We start from the raw sequence: 25,504 nt of genomic DNA, 5'->3' as shown, positions 1-25,504 counted from the left end.
ACTCACAACTGGTGGACCAGAAAATGAATTCACAACAGTACCCCCCCTTGAGGAGGGGTCACCGAACCCTCATCCACGCCACCAAGCCGCTCATTAAAGAATGTAACTTTTCATTCCAATTACAGAGCCTCTAAACTGTCATGGATGGCTATTTTGTCTGGCTACAGCAACTGCTGACTCCGTAGAATCATAGAATAGTAGAGTTGGAAGAGACCTTCTGGGACATCTTGTCCAACCCCCTACTCAAAGCAGGATTCACTAAATCATCCCAGACAGATTTCTGTCCAGCCTCTGTTTGAAGACTTCCATTGAAGGAGAACTCACCACCTCTCCTGGCAGCCTGTCCCACTCATTGATCGCCCTCACTGTCAAAAAGTTTTTTCTAATATCTAATCAGTGTCTCCTCCCATTCAGTTTCATCCCATTGCTTTTAGTCTTTCCTTGTGCAAATGAGAATAACGATGATCCTTCTACAATGTGACAGCCCTTGAGATATTTGTAGACAGCTATTAAGTCTCCTCTTAGTCTTCTTTTTTGCAAGCTAAACATTCCCAAATCCTGTAACCGTTCCTCATAGGACAATGTTTGCAGACCGGTCACCTTTCCGGTCGCTCTTCTCTGAACTTGCTCCAGTTGAGAAGTGGTTAATTTGATTTACTGCTGCCTTTCATAGATGTGTTACACGTCTATCAACCTGCCTCACAGGAATAGAACCCTGATTCTCCTTTATCCGTGTGTACTCTGTAACCCTGCCTGTGGGAGTACTGTGGCAAAAGTCGCTGTGTGAACTCTGAAACCCTGCGTGTGTGGGCACCGAGTCACATTGTCTTGGTGTGCAAATAAAGTCAGTGGAGCCTCATTTAAGAGTCTCAAACACAGGACTAGCCAGATCTTCCTCCAGGGAAGGACCCAGCCAAGGAGTGGCTCCTTTCGGAAACCACCATTACCACCATATTAAGTGGCCCTTTAAGTCAATATCCAGCTCCTTACGAGTTTACAGATATGACAAGGGAAATACCAAGACCAAGTATCCATCCACAGACAGCTGTTTCAGGGTGTTGCCCCTCATCAGTGTGGAGTAGGATTCTAGCTAGGTGGGAGCGATGCCTAGTAGACCAACATCACAAAACAATCACTGACCTCAGGGAGTCCAGTCAATGAAAACACTGCGGCAGCCGGCAAAGGCGCTCAATCACAGTGAAATCCTAGTTGCATTGCTCCCTGGGAAATACGAATATGCAAATAAAGTCCATGGAGCCTCATTTAAGAGTCTCAAACACGGGACTAGCCAGATCTTGGCTGGGTCCTTCCCTGGAGGAAAATCTGGCTAGTCCCGTGTTTGAAACTCTTAAAAGAGGCTCCACGGACTTTATTTGCATCTTTGTATTTCCCAGGGAGCAATGCACCTAGGATTTCACTGTGATTGAGCGCCTTTGTCTGCTGCCGCAGTGTTTTCTTTGACTGGTCTCCCTGAGGTCAGTGATTGTTTTGTTATGTTGGTCTGCTAGGCATTGCTCCCACCTAGCTAGAATCCTACTCTACACTGATGAGGGGCAACACCCCGAACCAGCTGTCTGTAGATGGATACCTGGTCTTGGTATTTCCTTTGTCATATCTGTAAACTCATAAAGAGCTGGATATTGACTTAAAGGGCCACTTAATATGGTGGTAATGGTGGTTTCCGAAAGGAGCCACTCCTTGGCTGGGTCCTTCCCTGGAGGAAGATCTGGCTAGTCCCGTGTTTGAGACTCTTAAATGAGGCTCCACGGACTTTATTCATATTTCCCAGGGAGCAATGCACCTAGGATTTCACTGTGATTGAGCGCCTTTGCCGGCTGCCGCAGTGTTTTCTTTGACTGGTTTCCCTGAGGTCAGTGATTGCTTTGTGATGATTGTCTTGTTGTGAAATATGTTATCTGCTTCTGTGGGAGAAATATGTTATCAGAGTCTATGGGTGTACTATGCCCAAACAAGTAGTATGACTAAAAAATTATTTTACTCTGGCTTTGTGGCCTGGGCTTAATGCCTATTAAAGGATTTAACTTTTTATTACACTTACAGAGCCTTTAAATTGCACCGGATGACTATTCTGTCTCACTAGATCAACTGCTGACTCTGCTGAGAATTGGTTAATTTGCTTGAGTGCCTCCTTCCTTGGATGTGGCACACGTTTATCAGGCTGCAGATCTGGAATAGAACCCTGATTCTCCATTACCTGTGCGTATTATTCAACCCTGCCGGTGGTTGTGCCATAGGGAAAGCTACCGTCTCTATTCTAACCCTGTGTGGGTACTGTGTCACATTGTGTGTGTGAAATTTTTAATAAGCTTCTCTGGGGAAATGTGAAAACATGCTTTGTGGATTGCTGGTAGCAAGCCTCATGGTGGACAAACATCTCGATCCAAGATCATACTACCAGCTTTTCATCAGCAGCATCTCTAACATATACTACTGGACTTGACATTTTGGAGCTGCGGGGGTACTGTGATCCATGCTGAACATGTGAAGTTTGTAAGCTGCTTCTGTATGGGTACTGTGCTCCATTCTCTGTAGGTGAAATTTTTAACTGGACTGGTGGTAGCAAGCCTCAGTCTGTGTGAGGGCACTGTTATAATTTTAATGTAATTAATTTGCTTCTATTTTACCATGATTGCTATGGTGACAGAACCCCTTTATGTCATTTTTCTATCCACATTTGTTTGCAGGGTAATTGTCCTGCTCTTACCCCCACTTTTCTTTCTTTTGCAGCCCCCTAGTCCTCACTCCAATCATTTTCTAACTATTTTATAGCACTGAAGTTTAGGTCTCCTTTGACTAATATAGGGTTTAGTGTCTGGGGTCAAGTTCGGTGTTTAAATGTGTGGCCAAACCCGGCGAACCTGAACATCCATGGGTTCACTCATCACGAGATATAAAGATTTTTTAGTTTGAAAATTGACATTTTTTTAGCCAAAATTCTGATATTTTCAGAAATAAGTTCACAACAAATTGAGTTTACCTAAACTTACCACTAACATAAAAATGACAGCATGATACTCTACCGCTTTTTGGTATCGTCTATACCGTACTAGATGGAACCATGGCTGGTTTGATGATATGTCTCCCCTGAAGAACATTGTGGATGGGAGCAGCACACCATTGTGAACTACATACTCCCCTGGTCATCACTACTTGGACCCATTTCGGTTCCCATACATCTTATTGAATGAGAGGATTCCTTTTTTTATGTGATGCCTACTGTATGGAGATTATTGTGGGACCATTAATGCAATCCATATGCATGTGTTTACCAGGACTCTACATAGAGACTGACTTATTCTTGCTAGATCCCCTGTGTATATATATTTTGTCACTAATTTTACTGGGGTGCAGTCAGGAGGCAATATTTCCTAATCAAAAGTTTGTGTTAAGGTTGTGGTGCAGGCAGGAGGCCACATTTCTTAACCAAAATCGTTTGTGCTAATGTTGTGGTCCAGGCAGCAGGCCACGTTTCATAATCTAAATCCTTTCTGGTAACAGTGTGGTGCAATAACTTACACAATTTCTCCGGAACACAGTGATACCCCCAAAGTGTCTGGATATTACTATTTGTTCATATGCCAGGGCTTGGAAGGCAAGGTAAAATATTTGACTTTCGAAGTGCATATTAGTCTGGAATAGATTGCTGATGCCGTGTTGCATTAGCAGAGTCCTTGAGATTGCAGAACAGCAAAGCAAACCCTCAAAAGTGACTATACTTTACCAATTAAGCAATTTGTCTATTGGTGTAGTGAGTATTTTCATCCCACTGGTGTGTCACAGAATATTATAACATTAGACTGTGGAAATAAAAAAATGATTTTTAATACCAAAAGGATTTATTAGCTCTATTATTTAATTTTCACAAGTGCCAATGAGAAAAAAAGTCCTTAAAGGTGCTGCCTAGGCTTAAGCACTGCATGCTGTGAAGATTCTCCTGTGTCGGCCCGAGCAGAAGTCATTCATGTGACTGGAATTATGCAATAATCCATGTGCCAGCACCTGAGAATCTTCATAGAGCGCAGTGCGTGTTAATTGAGGATTCACAAGTTTGCAGTCACAAAGCATACTGTAAATGTGTCGCTTAAGGCAAGACAATCCAGTTAATTTGTTATGCAATTTTTTGTAAATGCGCTGATATTCAAAATGTGTCTAGAAACTATTGTTTGAACAAATAGCTGGGCTAAGAAGTAAGGAGCGCCATTTGATTTTTGTTAGGGAGTGCGCTAGTTTTGTTGGCCAGGTATTGCTTGACCATCACTTTTCCCTCCTTGTCAAAAATACCCGATCATCAGGACCTGGACTTTGGTTCTGCTGTACCTGGTTTCTGTTTTTATTGACTCTCCTCTTTGGTTGGGCGAGGAGGCTTGCCCCATGACTCTAGATTGGTCTAATGGTAATTTTTTCAACATATTTTCCACAATGACCTTCTGGTATAGCACCATTTTAGTAGACCTCTCTGCTTCAGGAAGAAGAGATGCAAAAGTCTCCTTGTAGAGTGGGTCTAGCAGGATGAGAAAACAGTAATTTTTTTTGGCCAAGATGAATGTCACATGAGGGTCACTGAAATGGCAGGGATACATAATGTCTGCAATATGTGCAAAGCTCCCTACGGCTAACACTTCCCTGTCCCCATCAAGATGACTACTCTTCATCTCCTTCTCCTCCATCTTTATCTCCTCATTCCCTTCCTCAGCCCATCCATATAGGATCGAAGGGATGAAGCTTGTGTGTACTAGTCTCTGTTGTCCTAGCCAGCTCTTAATCCTCCTTCTTATCCTCAGCCTTCACCTCCTCATTGTTACCCAATTTCTGATGAGCAGATGAGATGAGTCAGGGCTGTATAGTCTCTCCCTGCCTCATGTCTTCCTCCATCTCCATCTGGTCTGCATGCAAAGTTTCATGTTTAAATGTCAGCAGCGACTGTTTAAGTCGACACAGTAGCAGGATCATTGTGTTGATGATGGCATCATTACCACTCATTACTTTTTGTGAAGTCCTCAAAGTCTTGGAGAACCGAACAAATATCAGACATCCATGCACACACTTCAGTTATGTGCAGAGGCTGATCAGAATACTGACGGGCATGTTGGAGCTGGTACTCCACAACTGGACGCTGCTGTTCAAAAAACCTTGCCAACATGTACAGTATGGAGTTCCAGCTCATGGTCACACACCAGTTGGCGAGCTGACACTTGCATGCACTGCTGCAGCACTACCAGAGCAATGTCTGCTGTAAGTGACTTGCGGAAAAGGGCACTGATGTTGCATACCTTTACTAGAAGCTCTGGCAAATCTGGGTATGTTTTCAGAAACCGCTTAAATATTAAGCTTCACAGCCATCACCAAGTTACGGCCATTAGCACACACGACCATGCATGGTTGTAGGTTCAGCTGCAAGAGCCACAGATAAGTCTGGACTGTTATTCCTTTCAATTAGTGTGGTGCAGTGTGTGGTTTGTCTCCAAGACAAATTAACTTCAGCAGAGTCTGTTGTCGCTTCACTGAGGCAGTGCTGCAGAGCTTCCAGCTTCTGGCTAATGTGGAAGACGTAAACTGAGACAGCATATTGAAGATGAAGGATGAGGAGGAGCTGGAGGGGATGCGGGAACTGGTGTAGGAGACGGAGGAAATCCTGATAGAAGTAGGGCAGGAAATTCTTGGCATCAATAGCACATGTGCCATGCCAGGGTGGAACTCGGCCCCGGCCTTCACAATGTACACCCCTAGCCTCAAGCACTTATTCGCGTGTTGGTCAAGTGGACAGTCTCAGTAATTGTGTTGGTAAGAGCAGGGGTGATGTTCCTATACATGTGTTGGTACAAGGCGGGGACACCACACTGGGAGAAATAGTGGCTGCTGGGGACCGAGTACCGTGGGACCAAATTTGTACACCTCGTAAACTTGTAGCAGACCAATTTTTTTTGTCATTTAAAACCAGCAAAATTTCACACAAACCAAGCTCTAGAGTATGTGTGACAATAGTTAATTTTTAAACAACCAAATTTGTACACCAGTAGAGGGCCATTTTCTGTTTTTATTTCAAACCAACAAAATTTTAAACAAACCAATTACTGCACTATATATAAAACAATAGTAAATTTTTGAACAACCACATTTGTACACCTTCAGCACTCCAATTTTGATTTTTATTTTACACTAACGACATTTAACACAAACCAAGGTTTATAATATATATGACAATACTCAGTTTTTGAACAACCTAATTTGTACACCTGCAGTAGGCCAATTTTGTTTTTTATTTCTAGCCAACAAAATTTCACACAAAGCAGGTTATACAGTATGTATGCTATTGTCACATTTTGGAACAAAAAAATTTTGTGAACATTACAATGCAAGTGGTTTTTAAACATTTTAAACCAAAGTAATTTTACAAAAAGCATGTTAAACTGTATGGGTGACTAATTGAATCCGTAAAAAAAGATTTTGAATTTTTTCTTTTTGGAGTTTTAAATACTACTGTAATGTAACAAAGAGCACATATTATTGTACATTAATTGAATCCAGAAACATTTTTGAACACTTTTTTTGGAGTGTTATATGCAACGAAATGTAAAACAAAGTACGCAATACTCTATGGATGACTAATTGCATCCAGAAATAAAATAATTTTAAACGCTTTTTTGGAGTGTTATATACAACCAAAATTTAACAGAAAGCATGTAATACTCTCTGGATGAAAATACAGTCAATTTTTTAACCTCTAAGAAATAGAATGTGGTCATTTGCAGCAGATATATATTTAGCAACTAGAGTGCTATGGGGCCCCATGCCAGTGCACACAAGTCGCAACCCACTTGCTCTGGGCCCTGGTACATGCACTACTTACCTCTCTCCATTCTTCTGCTGCGGCATCTTCCATGTCTTCTGATTCTGTGACGTTTCAGGTCAGAGGGCATGATGATGTCACTACAGAGTGCCCTTGGCTTTGAACAGTCACAATACAAAGAGCTGGAAGTGCTTAATATACTGGAGCATTATACGGGGAACATTCTGCATGTTGCATTATATATGAACAATTATGTATGGAGCATTATATGGGGCCCATTATATGGAGCAATACATGGGGCTCATCATATACTGGGCCAGTATATGGGGTCATTCTTTATGGAGCATTATATGGGCCCAATATATATGGAGCAATATATGGGGCCTATCATATACTATATGGGGCTCATTATGTGTAGATCTTTATTTGGGACCCATTATGCATAGATCAATATATGGGACCTATTAGATAGGGAACAATATATGGGGCTCATCATATACTGTCTGAGGCATTATGTGAGGTCCATACTATACTGTTTGGAGCATTATATGGGGTCCATTAAGCATGGAACAATATATGGAGCTCATTATGTATGGAACAATATGTGGGGCTCATTATACTGTATGGCGCATTATATGGGGCTCATTATACTGTATGGAGTAATATATGAGGCTCATTATTCTTCATGGAGCATTACATGGGGGTCATTATACTATATGAATCAATATATGAGCTCATTAAATTGTATGGAGCATTATATGGCGCTCAGTATTCTGTATGGAGCAATATATAGGGTTCATTACACTGTGTGGAACATTATATGGGGCTCATTATTCTGTTTGGAACAATGTATTGGGTCCATTATACTGAATGGAGCAATATATGGGGCTCATTTTACTGTATGAAGCAATATATATGGGTCATTATACTGTATGGGCATTATACTGTATTAGGTCCATTATTCTGTATGAAGCAATACATGTAGTTCATTATTCTGTATGGGGCACTATGTGGTGCCCATAATACTGTATGTTCCAATATATGTGGCTCAATATTCAGTATGGGGCACTATGTGGTACCCATAATATTGTATGCACCAATATATGGGCCTCATTATTCTGTATGGAGAACTACAGTATGTGGTGCCCATAATACTGTATGGAGCAATATATGGGGCTCATTATTCTTTATGGAGCAATATATGGGGCTCATTATTCTGTATGGAGCACTATGTGATGCCCATAATACTGTATAGAGGACTATACTCTCTGTTTGTAGAATTTACAATAGATACTCATGTTGTGTAAAAAGTAAGTGAAATTATTGGCAATGTACTATACCTATAATTTTCTGCGGTATCTGTGCATCATGAATCATGGTATGTGTGAAAGGGGCTCACTGAGACTCATTCACCCAGGGTCCATGAAAACACAGAGTTGGCCCTGCCACTAACTATAGGAGCTTACACTCTACAGGTGATAAAGAGTGGACACCACTGACCATATAAGCCTACACTCTACAGGAGAACGGGAGAGTAGACCCTGTTAACCATAAGAGCTTATACTCTAAAGGCAAGAGAGAAAGGTCCTAACTGACTATAAGAACTTACCCTGTGACTCTGAAAATGGAAAACAACTTTGCTGTAGAAACTGTGCTCCACTGGCAACTCCTGATCTGTGATATCCTAGTTACTGACCACCTCTGTGCAAAGTATGATAATTCGCTATATATCATAGCTGCAGGGCATTATGCGGAGGCCAGTGAGACAAAGCAAAATGACATTAGTGCAATCTGATATTTCAGCAGAGTGCTGGCCATTAGTGTTGAGCGACCTTTGGTTTTTTAGGGTCGAGTTTCGTTTCATGAAACCCGACTTTTCCAAAAGTCGGGTCGAGCAAGATCGGCCGACTATAGGGAAAAGTCGGGGTCGTCCTGAAACACGAAACCCAATGTAAGTCAATGTAGAATTAAAGTCGGCAGTGAGAGGAGGACAGGAAACACACCAACAGTGCCCATTTGAATGCCAAAAGCATAAATTCTTGTTACTGAAGCTTGTCAACCTTAAGTAACTTCATAATACTAGTTATGCACTGAAAAATGGGGGTTATTTGGCTATAGTTGTGGGGGGGAGGGCTGGCTCCAGGTTTTCGTGGGCCCAGGGCCAAAGAGCGCCCCTTTAACACATACCACAACTCATCATGCTCCGATACGGCAGAGAAATAGCAGTATAGTACAATGAAAAATACTTCACTTCTTACATCTCGTGACTGATATCCATTTTAAATTCTCCAATACCTCCAAAAACAGACAGTATATAACTCCATACAGTACTATGGCCAGCGCTTAGTGCGCTATACAGAGTAATGAGGCCCATATATTTCTCCATACAGAATCATTATTCCCATATAATGTTTCAAACCGTATATGATGAGCTCCACATAATGCTACAGTATATGTTGGTCCCAATGGATGAAGCTCCACTGTCTTATGGGCCCAAATAATGCTCCATATATAATGGGCCCCATTTCTACTGCTCTAGTGTATAATGGGCCCTGTAAATGCTGCTCCAGTGTCTGATGTCCACCTTTGGAATGCTCCAGTGTATGGTGGGCCCCATATATCATTCACCAGAGTATAGTGCTCCCCAAAAATTGCTGTCCCAACATTGAAAACAATTACATAAGTCTCCTTGCTAGGGAATCCCTGCACTACTCTGAACTCCTTGTCGTCCCCATCTTCCATCTCACTGCACTTGGCTGTTTAGGCCCTCCCACCGGCAGAGACACTTTTGCGTACTATGTGGTGCCCTGTGCCAGTGCCATCGCCCATGAGTATGCCCCCCCACCTGCTCAAGGAACCTGCACTTTCATCTGCACCTTCCTCTTTGTCACCGTGTAAGGTGGTATGGTATGCGGGAAGGGGAACCTGAGTTTCCTCTGGGTCAGATTCTGGCTGTGTAGAGTGCGAGGGGAATGTAGTGGTCTGGGTCAATGTACCAGCAGCATCATCCAGCAGTGGCTGGGCCTCAGTGCACTTGTGGCATCCCCAAAAGTACGGTCGCCACTGTGGCATTGCCTTCCTCCTAGGGAGTGTGTTGTCAAGCTTGGGAGCAACGAAGGATCTCTCTAGTAGTGAAACCAACACACAACACATTTCCCACTCCAGGCCAGCAGGGAGACCTCTGAACCTGACTGCTGAGGAGCTGCTCTCTGTGGTCGGGAGGAGGTAAGTTAGGGCACTCTGTGCACGGAAGGGGAAGTGTGTGGACATGAGAAGGGGAGCTGGAGGATGAGCAGAGTTAAGGCTCACTCCTAGCTGGAGCGCATGGTCTGGATTCCGGTCTCCGAGTTTGTAGGGACACTGACGTTCCTGCAGCAGAAACCGGGGGAAGTAACAGCTATAAATGCTCTGTACCCAACTAAGACTCGGAGGCCCCAGCATCGACGTGTGTGAGGCAGAAGGAAAAGGCTACAGCTGTCTGCCATACAACTAAAGTCTGAGGAACATCTGTTAGACAGGTGGCGTTTCAGTGAACCACGGTCCTGTGAGTGCTTCCCCCACAAGCGCTAGAAAGGAGACGTTCAGGAAGGTACATGTTGGCGGAGTGTTGGAAGGGAGCTTTCCATTCTGGTCCCGGAGGTTGGCAGAGGTCCTGACCCGGAGGACACAGCACGGAGGCAGGCATCTGTGTAACCTGCAGACTGTGAGTAAAGCTTTGGAACTGCACGCTCTGGTGTCCTACAGTTATTCCAGCACCGCTACATCTGGGTACCAGCACCTACACCGCCTGTGCCTTTCCCCCATCACTACATCTACACTTCCCTGGGACTCCAGCTCCACCTGTGGGGAGCTTCACCATCTTTTCTGCACAACACCATCAGTCCCAGAGGATCTGCATGCAGCGTCGGCCTAACATCTATGTTGCCGAACACCACAGGTGGTGTCAAACTATGTATATAAACTCTTTACCATTATACCACACCATTTACATGGGCGCCCAGGGCCACCGTCCGGGTCACCGCTGCTGTGACACATCCCACTGACACCGACCCGGTACCGAGTACCCCACAGCCCTGGAAGGGCGACCCATATGCCGACTGCTGATCGGGCGGCGTTATTCCCACGAACCTCCAAACAGCGTCCCTGAAGGCAAAGTTTTTGGTTTCCGGGGGCAGTATGATTGCAAAGCTGAACCTTAAAGGAATGTCCAAAAGGGCACCACCAGGAGTGGAGCCTGTGGCTTAATTGGACTGCACCCGGGAAACCACTACCATACAAGCTGCAGAAAAGATGGACAGATTGCAAGCTTTGTCGATTCTGTGTGTGGTGTGGTATGTCCGTTTGTAGTTGTGCTAGCGATTTCTCAGCTTTATTCCGTTAACGACCGAGACTCCGGCATGGCCCCGCAGTACGCGTCAAGCTTACTAGAGGGATACGCAAGGCTGTGGCACGTGAGATCGAGCAATAACAGGTCTAGCATTCCAGTACATATCCGGGGCTGCATGCACGCTACACTGAAAGGACCAGCTTTTGTCACTTACAGGTGCAGATAACCTGCTGAACTCCGTTAGTGATGGGGATCTGGGATTCAGATTATTCCCCGCGAACGATGATTTCCCAGTAAGTTCAGGTCAACTGCAATACCGGAGTTAGGCCTAACCGTCATTCCTGAAAAAATTATGTGTCCAAACCACAGGTGTTGTAGCTTGCTTAACAGCTTGGCAGACGTTCTCAGGCCCAGTATGGATTCAACAACATTGTAGAAAGTTGATAAAGGGTACAGTTTCACAGGATAACACGTATATATGTAGCCTAGTTTACACATTAAAAATATATGTCTATAGATCAGGAGGCAGACTCAGATGTTCTCAGGCCCAGTATGAATTTGACCAGATTGTACAAAGTTGAGAAAGGGTACTTTATCACTGGATAGCAGGTATATATAGCATAGTTTAGACATGTAAAATCTCCGTGTTCTCAGTATGGATTACACAGCAATCTAAAAAGTGGAAAAAAGGAAATTAATTTGAGGCGTACACAACTATATACTTTTGGTGTTATTTTTAAATCTTCATATATATTTCTGTCTCAGTAATACAGTACAGCCTCTCCGCAATAGGAAATGAGATGCATACAATTAGTGACATAAAGGCTATTGATTGCAGAAATCTAGGAATTATTATTCACGGGAAAAACTTCCATCACAATTCTCATAGGCGATGCTGACCCTCAATTAATTTGTGTGTTGAGACAGTGAAAACATTTTTTTGTGAATAAAGTCTTGCTGTATCGCACTTCCGTTGATTCCATCACTGTTACTCATCTCAATCCAATTTTTATCACAGGGAGCGATGTAAACATGGTGCTCACTGGCTATCATGATCTGTCACGTAACTTTGGAGTGCAAAAGACAGAAGCCACAGGCCGTAGGCGATTCTATTTGATTGGCATGAGAGGGCACATTTTGAAATGAGCGCCGGAATGTCACACGTTTGTGAGTAGGAAAACTGTGAAAGCTGATGATAAACCACCACTGCATGCAATTGTCGACGTCCATAAGAAATGGAAGCTACTGATCATCTGGAGCTAGAGCCCGGCCAGCAGGACAGGGCATAGCTACATCTTAACCATCATCTTTCAGTTCAATCAATTTGTAGTGGCAGTCCCAGTGAAGGATTTGACAGCCCAGACTACAAAGCGGAGGAGCAGGGACAGGTAAAGATTGCAAATGCTGTGGCCCTGCCCAAGCAAGGGGGGCACACTCGTGGGCATCGGTACTGGCACTGGGCCCCTCATAGTACGGCGGTGTGTTTGACAGCGGGTTTGCACCACCACTGTCAGAGACACTTGATTGCACTATGAGGGACCCTATGCCAGTGCCCGCACCCAAGAGTCGGCCTACCCTCCTGTCCAGGGCAACGGCACTCGCACAGTTTTGTGCGCTAGGTGGTGACCCCGGCCATGGGGGGGCCGCCCACGTAGGGAGGTTTACAAAGTGGCATATGTTGATGTGGGTCATTCAGCTGCTGCAAAAGGCGAAATAGGTCAAGTTCGCGGAATAGGAGGAGGACCAAAGCAAGCCATTTTTCTTGCAACCAATGTGTCATCAAGGGAAGGTGGGGCAAAATCCTTGGAAACCCATGCATGGTTCATTTTAATGAAGGTTAGATCATCCACATTTTGGGTTGACAGATGGGTCCTTTTTTCTGTCAGGATTGATCCAGCTGCACTGAAGACTCTTTCCGATAGCACACTTGCAGCTGGGGAAGCGAGCTCCTGTAAGGCATATTGTGCCAATTCAGGCTAGGTGTCCAGTTTAGCGGCCCAATAGTGAAAGGGGAATGACCCATGCGGGAGAACATTGATATGGGAGGAAAAGTAGTTGTCAACCATAGTTGACAACTGCTGTCTCCTGTCACTTTCCATCGATGCAGTATTACCAGTTGTGTGAGCGGTCCGTGAAAAATCAGTCCACAACATTGTCATGAAACCCCTGTCTCCAACGCCACTTCTGCTGTGTGCACCACGAACACCTCTGCCAAGCTGCCCCCGGCCCGTACGGCTCGTGTGAGAACCATCACCGCTGCTGTGTGCTGGGAATGCCTCAAGCAACCGATTTACCAGAGTTGCTTGTTTATTAGCCAATATTAGGTCAAGGTTCTCCTGTGGCATGATGTTTTGTAATTTGCCTTTATAGCGTGGATCCAGGATGCTGGCCAACCAGTAGTCATCATCGTTCATCATTTTGGCAATGCGTGGGTCCCTTTTTAGGATCTGCAAGGCATAATCTGACATGTGGGCCAATGTTCCCGGTGTCAATGATGCACTGCGAGTGCTGGGTGGAGGTGCACTTTCTGGCAAATCCACATCCCTCCAGTCATGCACAAACCCTGTACCAGACCTTGCCACGCCAACATTTTCACTTGCCCCACGAGATGCATCCTCCTCCCCTAAGTAATCATCCCATCATCATCCTCCTCCTCCTCTTCTTCCTCCACCTCGTCCAGGAGAGGTCCCTGAGCAGACAATGGCTGAATGTCATCAAGGATTCCCTCCACCTCTTCCTCCTCGTCAACATTGGCTGCAGACGCCTGCTCCTTAAGGTGCGTCAAAGTTTGCATGAGCAGACGCATAAGTGGGATGCTCATGCTTAGGATGGCGTCGTCTGCGCTTACCAGCCGTGTGCATTCCTCAAAACAAATAATAAAGTAACTTGGCACTCAACTGAATAATCCTTTGCAAATTAGATTTATTTTATCATTTATTGCAGTCCTGGAAACGTTTCGGCCTATTATCGGCCTTCCTCAGTCTGCTATATAAAGGTACAAAATATATACAGAAGAAAATCAGAATGGGTCCTCATAAAAATAATATACAATGTTGTACAAACATATTGTCTTTTTCTTTATTCTAGAGTCGCCTCTACTGATCTCAATTGGCTATCCTCACGTATCACGTCCATCTGGACTTCACTTTATCACCCTTTCACCCGACCGCAAAATATTGATACTGGTAACCGTAACTCCTCATGTTTCCTTTCATTATACTGTACTATAGCATTACGGATATAGTAATTGTAGTGCTTTCATTAAAGGAAATCTTGCACAGCCACAAGTCATGACCTACACCTTCAATCAGCCTTATTTTAAGTCCCTCTTTTTTCCAATTTTTTCTCCCATTTATTCGGCCACTAAATTCTTTCATCATTTTTTCACTACTGCAACACTACAGTTTTCCCTTTTGATCGTTAGGGACGTTACTGTTTAAGAACGCTAGGGCTTCCCTTTTTTACATACTTTTTTTTTTTTTTTCTTTCTTTCTCCCTATGCAAAGGTTCAGATTAATCCCATTCACTCAGCTCCTCCCAGTCCTCCCATATGACACACTCTCCTCCGTTGTCATTGGAGCGCGGCAGCTCCTATACACAAGACACGGGGCTCTGCATGATTGACACAGTGAGTCGGACACTTCCTGTTCACCACTTCCTGTGAGCACGACGCTGTCCCGCCTCCACATTATTTAGGATTGCTGGCATGGGCACACGTGGCTAGCTGACGAGCGGGGGAATACCGCGTCCCACCTGTGTATGCCACCTCCATATCTAAACAAGGTACACTTTTACAGCAGAGTCCCTTTTCTACTTAATTACAGGGCTTGGTAGAGGCTTTTTTATTGCTGAGCATACATGTTTTTTTTTCCTTTTGTGCCTCAGCTTTATATGGACCCATTTACCTCCTGGACTATACAGCACTAGTTTCAAACAGATTAAGCGTCCATGATATCTCCAAGGAGATTTATACATTTCTCTATGTATGGCTATATTTTCCTTTTTGCAAGGTATAAAATCTGACTATTTCCACTCATTTTTACTCATCCTTGTAAGATAAAAATACATTTTTGCACAATTTTTTTCAATTTTTTATTTTTTTTTTTCATTCTGTTTTTTATTTTTTATTTCTCAGGCATTTAAATCAGTATATCCACTCTTATAATAATAGGAGATACCATTTAGATCAACATGACATTCTGAAGTAGGTATGACCACAACATTCACCTATTGATATCACCATCAGTAGATATTTCACCACCATAACCATTCACCTGATTCACCATAGATCTCCATAGGAATCCTTACTTGGGTACCGGATTAGTATTTTGCGATAGCAGTCGGGTATGTCCCCTCTCTCTTCTATTTCAACTTTATTTTTGCTTTTCACCTGGTTCTCCTCTCTCAATATTGTGATATATATTTCTCTGTATACAATACGGATACCACTATATGATTATATCACCTGTGATTTACATCAAGATTATTAATCAATATGTTTGTACAACATTGTATATTATTTTTATGAGGACCCATTATGATTTTCTTCTGTATATATTTTGTACCTTAATATAGCAGACTGAGGAAGGCCGATAATAGGCCGAAACGTTTCCAGGACTGCAATAAATGATAAAATAAATCTAATTTGCAAAGGATTATTCAGTTGAGTGCCAAGTTACTTTATTATTCACTTTGGTCTGGGTAACCTACTTGCGCACCCTGCAGTAGTGCCACGCTATATTTGACACATTCCTCAAAACACTGAAGGACTTTACAGAGGTCTTTCAGCTTCGACCACTGCACACCTGTCAACTCCATGTCTGCTCTCAAAGTGCCTGGCTGTGTATCCTCCCACAAATGCATTATGGCCTGCCTCTGCTCGCACAGCCGCTCAACCATGTGCAGGGTGGAGTTCCACCTTGTTGCAATGTCGATAATGAGGCGGTGGTTGGGAAGGTGGAGCAATCGCTGCAGCTTCTGCATACGAATGGAGAGTACAGGCGACCGGCGGATGTGCGCGCACAGTCTTCGCACCTTCTGGAGCAGGGCTGTTAACTCCGGATAATTATTGAGGAAGCACTGCACCACCAGGTTCAAGGTGTGAGCCAAGCAAGGTATATGGCTGAGTTTTAAAAGGGCTATGGCTGCCACAAAATTACGGCCGTTATCACTAACTACCTTGCCTGACTCAAGATGTACACTGCCCAGCCATGACTCAGTTTGTCGCTTCAAGTACTCGGCCAGCACCGCGGCGGTGTGTCTGTCGCCCAAACACATCATCTGCAACACAGCCTGCTGACGCTTTCCACTAGCTGCTCAATAGGGGGACACCTCGTGTGCAACAGTGGCAGCTGCAGATGGAGTGCTCATACGACTGCGCTCTGTGGACGAGCTTTCGCTTCTGGAGGAAAAGGAGGGTCGAATGCCTACAGCCAACTGTTTCCTGTACCGTGGGCTAGGCAGCACTGTTCCACCACCGCTGTCCCCTGTGGACCGTGCATCCACCACATTAACCCAGTGCGCAGTGATGGACACGTAATGGCCCTGGCCATGCCGACTGGACTGAGTACTTTCTTGACCTACTCATAGTCTCTGGGAGGGTGAGCTGGACTTGAGAGCTGCATATAGTGGAAGTAGCGGTGGAAAGGGCGGACTGAGAGAGGGTTGATGATGGTGATGGAGTTGGTGTTCTTTCTGATGGCCTACATTCAGTCTTTCGTTGATATAACAGTGGGATTCCCTCACTTCTGTGGCCTTGCAACGACACCTCAACATTTGCTGCTGTGCTAACCGGTGGGCTTACAGTGGGGGAAACAATGTAGCGTTGCTGACTACCTTCTTTGTGATCAGTTGCACATGTGGTACTTGAGGTTTGGTGTTGTGTCCACGCTTGCAAATGCATGCTGGATAAATGTCTAAGCATGCAACTGGTATTCAAATTTTTCAGATTTTTCCCTTGGCTAAAAGTCTTTGCGCACTTCTTACAGATAACCTTGGCCTGATCATGAGGATTTTGTGCAAAAAAGTGCCACACTGCACTCTTCCTACTTTGGCAGACATTTTGCGGCCTAGCACGCTGTGATCTTTTGACCCTCTGGACAAGCTGTCCAGCAACTCTTTTGATGTTTGCAACCTGTCTTTGGAGTGCTCCGGGCCTGCCAGATAACAGCTGTTGCGATGTCGATGTCTGCTGTGGATGCTCCTCCTCCTCATCTGAGCTATTGGAAGCAGCACCCTCTTCCCCCCCCAATGGATGCCAATCTGTGTCATCCATCACCTCCTCTTCAATGTCATGTGCACTTTCCTCTGTGTCACTGTGTATGGTGGTATAGTGTGCGGGAAGGGGCACCTGAGTCTCATCAGGGTCAGAATCTGGCTCTGTACACTACGAGGACAATGTAGTGCTCTGAGTAAATGTACCAGCAGAGTCATCTATCAGTGGCTGTGCATCAGTGCACTCCATGTCAGATTAATCTTGGCCTGGGTAATTCACCATTTCACTTGATAATCCAGGCATGGTATGTGAAAACAGCTCCATGGAGTAATCAGTAGTATGGCCTGCGTCATCCTTCAATCTTGGTTGGGGTGAAGGACACAAGGAAAGGTGTGGTTCATGAACATGAGCCTCCAATGACGACTCAGTGCTTTTATTTTTTACAACTTCAGAAGAGGAGGCGATAGAGCTGGAGGCTGAGTCAGCAATGTAAGACAAAACTTTTTCCTGAAGCTCTGGCTTTAAAAGCGGTTTGCCAACTCCTAGAAAACTAAGCCTTCGAGGCCTTGTGGAGCCAGACGGTGACGCAGGCTCAACACCTCCTGCATTCGGTCCTATTTTGCTTTTGCCACTACCATCAGATCCACCACCAACACCATCATTACCAGCTGCCAACCCCCACCCAATTCCACGGCCTCTTCCACCAGCCTTCCTCATTTTTGGTGGAAATGTAGACAAAATCCAACAAACTATATAGTAATGTAAAATAAGGTACAAGGTGTCTATAGGACAGGGGAGATTTTGAATTTCTGCACACACTTGTGGACACTTTTGGATTGTGTGAGGCCCACTGAATATCACAGCGCTATGTCACAGGCTCGATGTCGCAGGTGTGAAAAATGTCACTAGAGGATAACGGAGATTTTGAATTTCTGCACACACTTGTGGACACTGGACACTTTTGGATTGTGTGAGGCCCAGTGAATATCACAGCGCTATGTCACAGGCAGAAATTGGCTAGTGTATGACAAACTACAAAGTGTATATAGAATTGAGCAGAATAGGAATCTCGAGTTGAGCGAAACGGGTCGAAAAAATTCAAAAGTCGCCGACTTTTGGCAAAGTCGGGTTTCATGAAACGAAACCCGACCCTAGGATGAGGTCGGCCACGAGGTCGGCGACTTACGCGCCAAAGTCGCGTTTCAAAAGTTTGTTTTGCGCTCTTTTTCAGCCAATCAGGATCCACGGACACTGTGGGCAACGTGATGACATAGGCACGGGTCACCACCATCTTTCAGAAGGGCATGCAAGTGATTGGCTTGCTTTGGTGGGCGTCACAGGGGGTATAAAAGGGCGTGCACGCCGACCGCCATCTTACTTCTGCCGATCTTAGTATAGGGAGAGGTTGCTGCTGATTCTGTAGGGAGAGCGTTAGGCAGGGAAGAAGACAAAAAAACTGCTTCTGCTGCTAGCAATTTGGCCTGCACAACACACCAGTCACTGTGTGTGCAGTGCAAGGGGAGGCTATATAGTGGTGTATCAGTGGTGTTGGTTGTTGGGCTGCCTTTTAAGGCTTCCTGACAGGCTGGCATTGCTGTTTACCCACTGCTCCGCAAACTGCTTTTTTAAAAGCAATCCAATCTCCCTTATCCTCTAGTCACTTTTGTCACAGCTGTGCCATCGAGCCTGTCACATAGCGCTCAGATATCAGTGGGCCTCACACAATCCAAAAGTGTACACTGTCCACAAGTGTGTGCAGAAATTCAAAATCTCCCTTATACTCTAGTCACTTTTGTCACAGCAGTGCCATCGAGCCTGTCACATAGCGCTCAGATATCAGTGGGCCTCACACAATCCAAAAGTGTCCACTGTCCACAAGTGTGTGCAGAAATTCAAAATCTCCCTTATCCTCTAGTCACTTTTGTCACAGCAGTGCCATCGAGCCTGTCACATAGCGCCCAGATATCAGTGGGCCTCACACAATCCAAAAGTGTCCAGTGTCCAAAAGTGTGTGTGCAGATATTCAAAATCTCCCTTATCCTCTAGTCACTTTTGTCACAGCAGTGCCATCGAGCCTGTCACATAGCGCTCAGATATCAGTGGGCCTCACACAATCCAAAAGTGTCCAGTGTCCAAAAGTGTGTGCAGATATTCAAAATCTCCCTTATCCTCTAGTCACTTTTGTCACAGCAGTGCCATCGAGCCTGTCACATAGCGCTCAGATATCAGTGGGCCTCACACAATCCAAAAGTGTCCAGTGTCCAAAAGTGTGTGTGCAGATATTCAAAATCTCCCTTATCCTCTAGTCACATTTGTCACAGCAGTGCCATCGAGCCTGTCACATAGCGCTCAGATATCAGTGGGCCTCACACAATCCAAAAGTGTCCAGTGTCCAAAAGTGTGTGTGCAGATATTCAAAATCTCCCTTATCCTCTAGTCACTTTTGTCACAGCAGTGCCATCGAGCCTGTCACATAGCGCTCAGATATCAGTGGGCCTCACACAATCCAAAAGTGTCCAGTGTCCAAAAGTGTGTGCAGAAATTCAAAATCTCCCCTGTTCTATAGACACCTTGTACCTTGTTTTACATTACTATATAGTTTGTTGGATTTCGTCTACATTTCTACCAAAAATGAGGAAGGCTGGTGGAAGAGGCCGTGGAATTGGGCTGGGGTTGGCAGCTGGTAATGATGGTGTTGGTGGTGGATCTGATGGTAGTGGCAAGAGCAAAATAGGACCGAATGCAGGAGGTGCTGACCCTGCGTCATCGTCTGGCTACATAAGGCCTCGAACGCTTAGTTTTCTAGGAGTTGGCGAACCGCTTTTAAAGCCAGAGCATCAGGAAAAAGTTTTGTCTTACATTGCTGACTCAGCCTCCAGCTCTATCACCTCCTCTTCTTCAGTTGTAAAAAGTAAAAGCACTGAGTCGTCATTGGAGGCTCATGTTCATGAACCACACCTTTCCTTGTGTCCTTCACCCCAACCAAGATTGAAGGATGACGCAGGCCATACTACTGATTACTCCATGGAGCTGTTTTCACATACCATGCCTGGATTATCAAGTCAAATGGTGAATTACCCAGGCCAAGATGAATCTGACATGGAGTGCACTGATGCACAGCCGCTGATGGATGATTCTGCTGGTACATTCACTCAGAGCACTACATTGTCCTCGCAGTGTACAGAGCCAGATTCTGACCCTGATGAGACTCAGGTGCCCCTTCCCGCACACTATACCACCATACACGGTGACACAGAGGAAGGTGCACATGACATAGAAGAGGAGGTGATGGATGACCCAGTTGTTGACCCAGATTGGCATCCATTGGGGGAAGAGGGTGCTGCTTCCAATAGCTCAGATGAGGAGCATCCACAGCAGACATCGACATCGCAACAGCTGTTATCTGGCAGGCCCGGAGCACTCCAAAGACAGGTTCCAAACATCAAAAGAGTTGCTGGACAGCTTGTCCAGAGGGTCAAAAGATCACAGCGTGCTAGGCCGCAAAATGTCTGCCAAAGTAGGAAGAGTGCAGTGTGGCACTTTTTTGAACAAAATCCTCATGATCAGGCCAAGGTTATCTGTAAGAAGTGCGCAAAGACCTTTAGCCGAGGGAAAAATCTGAAAAATTTGAATACCAGTTGCATGCTTAGACATTTAACCAGCATGCACTTGCAAGCGTGGACACAACACCAAACCTCAAGTGCCACATGTGCAACTGATCACAACGAAGGTAGTCAGCAACGCTACATTGTTTCCCCCACTGTAAGCCTACCGGTTAGCACAGCAGCAAATGTTGAGGTGTCGTTGCAAGACCACAGCAGTCAGGGAATCCCACTGTTATATCAACGAAAGACTGATTCTAGGCCATCAGAAAGAACACCAACTCCATCACCATCATCAACCCTCTCTCAGTCCGCCCTGTCCACCGCTACTTCCACCATATGCAGCTCTCAAGTCCAGCTCACCCTCCCAGACACTATGAGTAGGTCAAGAAAGTACTCAGTCTCTCATCCGCGTACACTGGGTTTGAACGCCCACATTGCCAAACTAATCTCGTTTGAGATGATGCCCTTTCGGTTGGTGGAAAGCACAGCTTTCCGCGAACTCATGGCCTATGCAGTACCACGCTATGACCTACCCAGTCGCCACTTCTTCTCTCGCAAAGCCACCCAGCCCTCCACCGTCATGTGAAAGACCGCATTGTCCATGCACTCAAGCAGTCAGTGAGCGGAAAGGTGCACCTCACAACTGATGCATGGTCCAGTCGGCATGGCCAGGGCCGTTACGTGTCCATCACTGCGCACTGGGTTAATGTGGTAGATGCAGGGTCCACAGGGGACAGCGGTGGTGGGACAGTGCTGCCTAGCCCACGGTATAGGAAACAGTTGGCTGTGCGTTCGACCCTCCTCCTCCTCCTCCTCCTCCTCCAGAAGCAAAAGCTCGTCCACAGAGCGCAGTCGTACGAGCACTCCATCTGCAGCTGCCACTGTTGCACACGATGTGTCCCCCTATCGAGCAGCTAGTGGAAAGCGTCAGCAGGCTGTGTTGCAGATGATGTGTTTGGGCGACAGACACACCGCCGAGGTGCTGGCCGAGTACTTGAAGCGACAAACTGAGTCATGGCTGGGCAGTGTACATCTTGAGTCAGGCAAGGTAGTTAGTGATAACGGCCGTAATTTTGTGGCAGCCATAGCCCTTTCAAAACTCAGCCACATACCTTGCTTGGCTCACACCTTGAACCTGGTGGTGCAGTGCTTCCTCAAAAATTATCCGGAGTTAACAGCCCTGCTCCAGAAGGTGCGAAGACTGTGCGCGCACATCCGCCGGTCGCCTGTACACTCCGTTCGTATGCAGAAGCTGCAGCGATTGCTCCACCTTCCCAACCACCGCCTCTTTATCGACATTGCAACAAGGTGGAACTCCACCCTGCACATGGTGGAGCGGCTGTGCGAGCAGAGGCAGGCCATAATGCATTTGTGGGAGGATACACGGCCAGGCACTTTGAGAGCAGACATGGAGTTGACAGGCGTGCAGTGGTCGAAGCTGAAAGACCTTTGTAAAGTCCTTCAGTGTTTTGAGGAATGCACACGGCTGGTAAGCGCGGACGACGCCATCCTAAGCATGAGCATCCCACTTATGCGTCTGCTCTTGCAAACTTTGACGCACCTTAAGGAGCAGGCGTCTGCAGCCAATGTTGATGAGGAGGAAGAGGAGGAGGGAATCCTTGATGACATTCAGCCATTGTCTGCTCAGGGACCTCTCCTGGACGAGGTGGAGGAAGAAGAGGAGGAGGAGGAGGATGATGGGGATGATTACTTAGGGGAGGAGGATGCATCTCGTGGGGCAAGTGAAAATGTTGGCGTGGCAATGTCTGGTACAGGGTTTGTGCGTGACTGGATGGATGTGGATTTGCCAGAAAGTGCTCCTCCACCCAGCACTCGCATTGCATCATTGACACCGGGAACATTGGCCCACATGTCAGATTATGCCTTGCGGATCCTAAAAAGGGACCCCCGCATTGCCAAAATGATGAACGATGACGACTACTGGTTGGCCAGCATCCTGGATCCACGCTATAAAGGCAAATTACAAAACATCATGCCACAGGAGAACCTTGACCTAATATTGGCTAATAAACAAGCAACTCTGGTAAATCGGTTACTTGAGGCATTCCCAGCACACAGCAGCGGTGATGGTTCTCACACGAGCTGTACGGGCCGGGGGCAGCTTGGCAGAGGTGTTCGTGGTGCACACAGCAGAAGTGGCGTTGGAGACAGGGGTTTCATGACAATGTTGTGGACTGATTTTTCAAATACCGCTCACACAACTGGTAATACTGCATCGATGGAAAGTGACAGGAGACAGCAGTTGTCAACTATGGTAACAAACTACTTTTCCTCCCATATCGATGTTCTCCCACACAGGTCATTCCCCTTTGACTATTGGGCCGCTAAACTGGACACCTGGCCTGAATTGGCCCAATATGCCTTAGAGGAGCTCGCTTGCCCAGCTGCAAGTGTGCTATCGGAAAGAGTCTTCAGTGCAGCTGGATCAATCCTGACAGAAAAAAGGACCCGTCTGTCAACCCAAAATGTGGATGATCTAACCTTCATTAAAATGAACCACGCATGGGTTTCCAAGGATTTTGTCCCACCTTCCCCTGATGACACATAGGGTGACAGAAAAATGGCTTGCTTTGGTCCACCTCTTCCTGGTACTTCACCTATTTCGCCTTTTGCATCAGCTGAATGTCCAACATCAACATATGCCACTTTCTAAAACTCCCTAACTGTGCTGCCTCCCCCCCCATGGCCGGGGTCACCACCTAGCGCAAGACACCGTGCGAGTGCTGTTGCCCTGGACAGGTGGGTAGGCCGACTCTTGGGCGCGGGCACTGGCACAGGGTCCCTCGTAGTGCAATCAAGTGTCTCTGACGGTGGTGGTGCACACCCGCCGTCAGACACACCGCTGTACTATGAGGGGCCCAGTGCCAGTACCGACGCCCACGAGTGGGCCCCCCTTGCTTGGGCAGGGCCCCAGCATTTGCATTCTTTACCTCTCCCTGCTCCTCCGCTGTGTAATCTGGGCCGTCAAATCCATACTGTGCCTGACACCGTCTGAGCCTGCCTCCTGATGTATAGACATATATTTTGAATGTGTACGCTATCCATACATGTTATCCGGGGATACGGTACCCTTTCTAACCTTTGTGCAATCACGTGCAATCCATACTGGGCCTAACACCGTCTGAGCCTTCCTCATGCTGTATAGACATATATTTTGAATCTGTATGCTATCCATACATGTTATCCAGGGATACGGTACCCTTTCTAACCTTTGTGCAATCACGTGCAATCCATACTGGGCCTAACACCGTCTGAGCCTGCCTCCTGAGACATATATTTTGAATGTGTACGCTATCCATACATGTTATCCGGGGATACGGTACCCTTTCTAACCTTTGTGCAATCACGTGCAATCCATACTGGGCCTAACACCGTCTGAGCCTGCCTCATGCTGTATAGACATATATTTTGAATGTGTACGCTATCCATACATGTTATCCGGGGATACGGTACCCTTTCTAACCTTTGTGCAATCACGTGCAATCCATACTGGGCCTAACACCGTCTGAGCCTGCCTCATGCTGTATAGACATATATTTTGAATGTGTACGCTATCCATACATGTTATCCAGGGATACGGTACCCTTTCTAACCTTTGTGCAATCACGTGCAATCCATACTGGGCCTATCACCGTCTGAGCCTGCCTCATGCTGTATAGACATATATTTTGAATGTGTACGCTATCCATACATGTTATCCGGGGATACGGTACCCTTTCTAACCTTTGTGCAATCATGTGCAATCCATACTGGGCCTAACACCGTCTGAGCCTGCCTCATGCTGTATAGACATATATTTTGAATGTGTACGCTATCCATACATGTTATCCAGGGATATGGTACCCTTTCTCACCTTTGTGCAATCACGTGTAATCCATACTGGGCGTGAGAACGGCTGGCGAGCTGTTAAGCAAGCTACAGCACCTGTCCAGACAAGTACAGGGATTCCCTAGCGAGGAGACTTATTTGATTGTTTTCAATGTTGGGACAGCAATTTTTGGGGAGCACTATACTCTGGAGAATGATAGATGGGGCCCACCATACACTGGAACATTCCAAAGGTGGACATCAGACACTGGAGCAGCATTTACAGGGCCCATTATACACTAGAGCATTAGAAATGGGGCCCATTATGTTTGGAGCATTATTTGGGCCCATAAGACAGTGGAGCTTCATCCATGGGGACCAACATATACTGTAGCATTATGTGGAGCTCATCATATACTGTTTCAAACATTATATGGGACCAATGATTCTGTATGGAGAAATAGATGGGCCTCGTCATGAGATGTAAAAAGTGAGGTATTTTTCATTGTACTATACCGCTATTTCTCTGCCGTATCGGAGCATGATGAGTTGTGGTATGTGTTAAAGGGGCGCTCTTTCGCCCAGGGCACATGAAAACCTGCAGCCAGCCCTCCCCCCCCACAACTTTAGCCAAATAACCCCCATTTTTCAGTGCGTAACTTGTATTATGAAGTTAATTAAGGTTGACAAGCTTAAGTAGAATCATAGAATCATAGAATCAT

Source organism: Dendrobates tinctorius, unplaced genomic scaffold, assembly GCF_039654945.1.
Source record: "Dendrobates tinctorius isolate UK_male_01 unplaced genomic scaffold, ASM3965494v1 ptg000116l, whole genome shotgun sequence".
In the NCBI taxonomy this organism is placed as follows: domain Eukaryota; kingdom Metazoa; phylum Chordata; class Amphibia; order Anura; family Dendrobatidae; genus Dendrobates; species Dendrobates tinctorius.
This window is presented reverse-complemented; position numbering follows the sequence as displayed.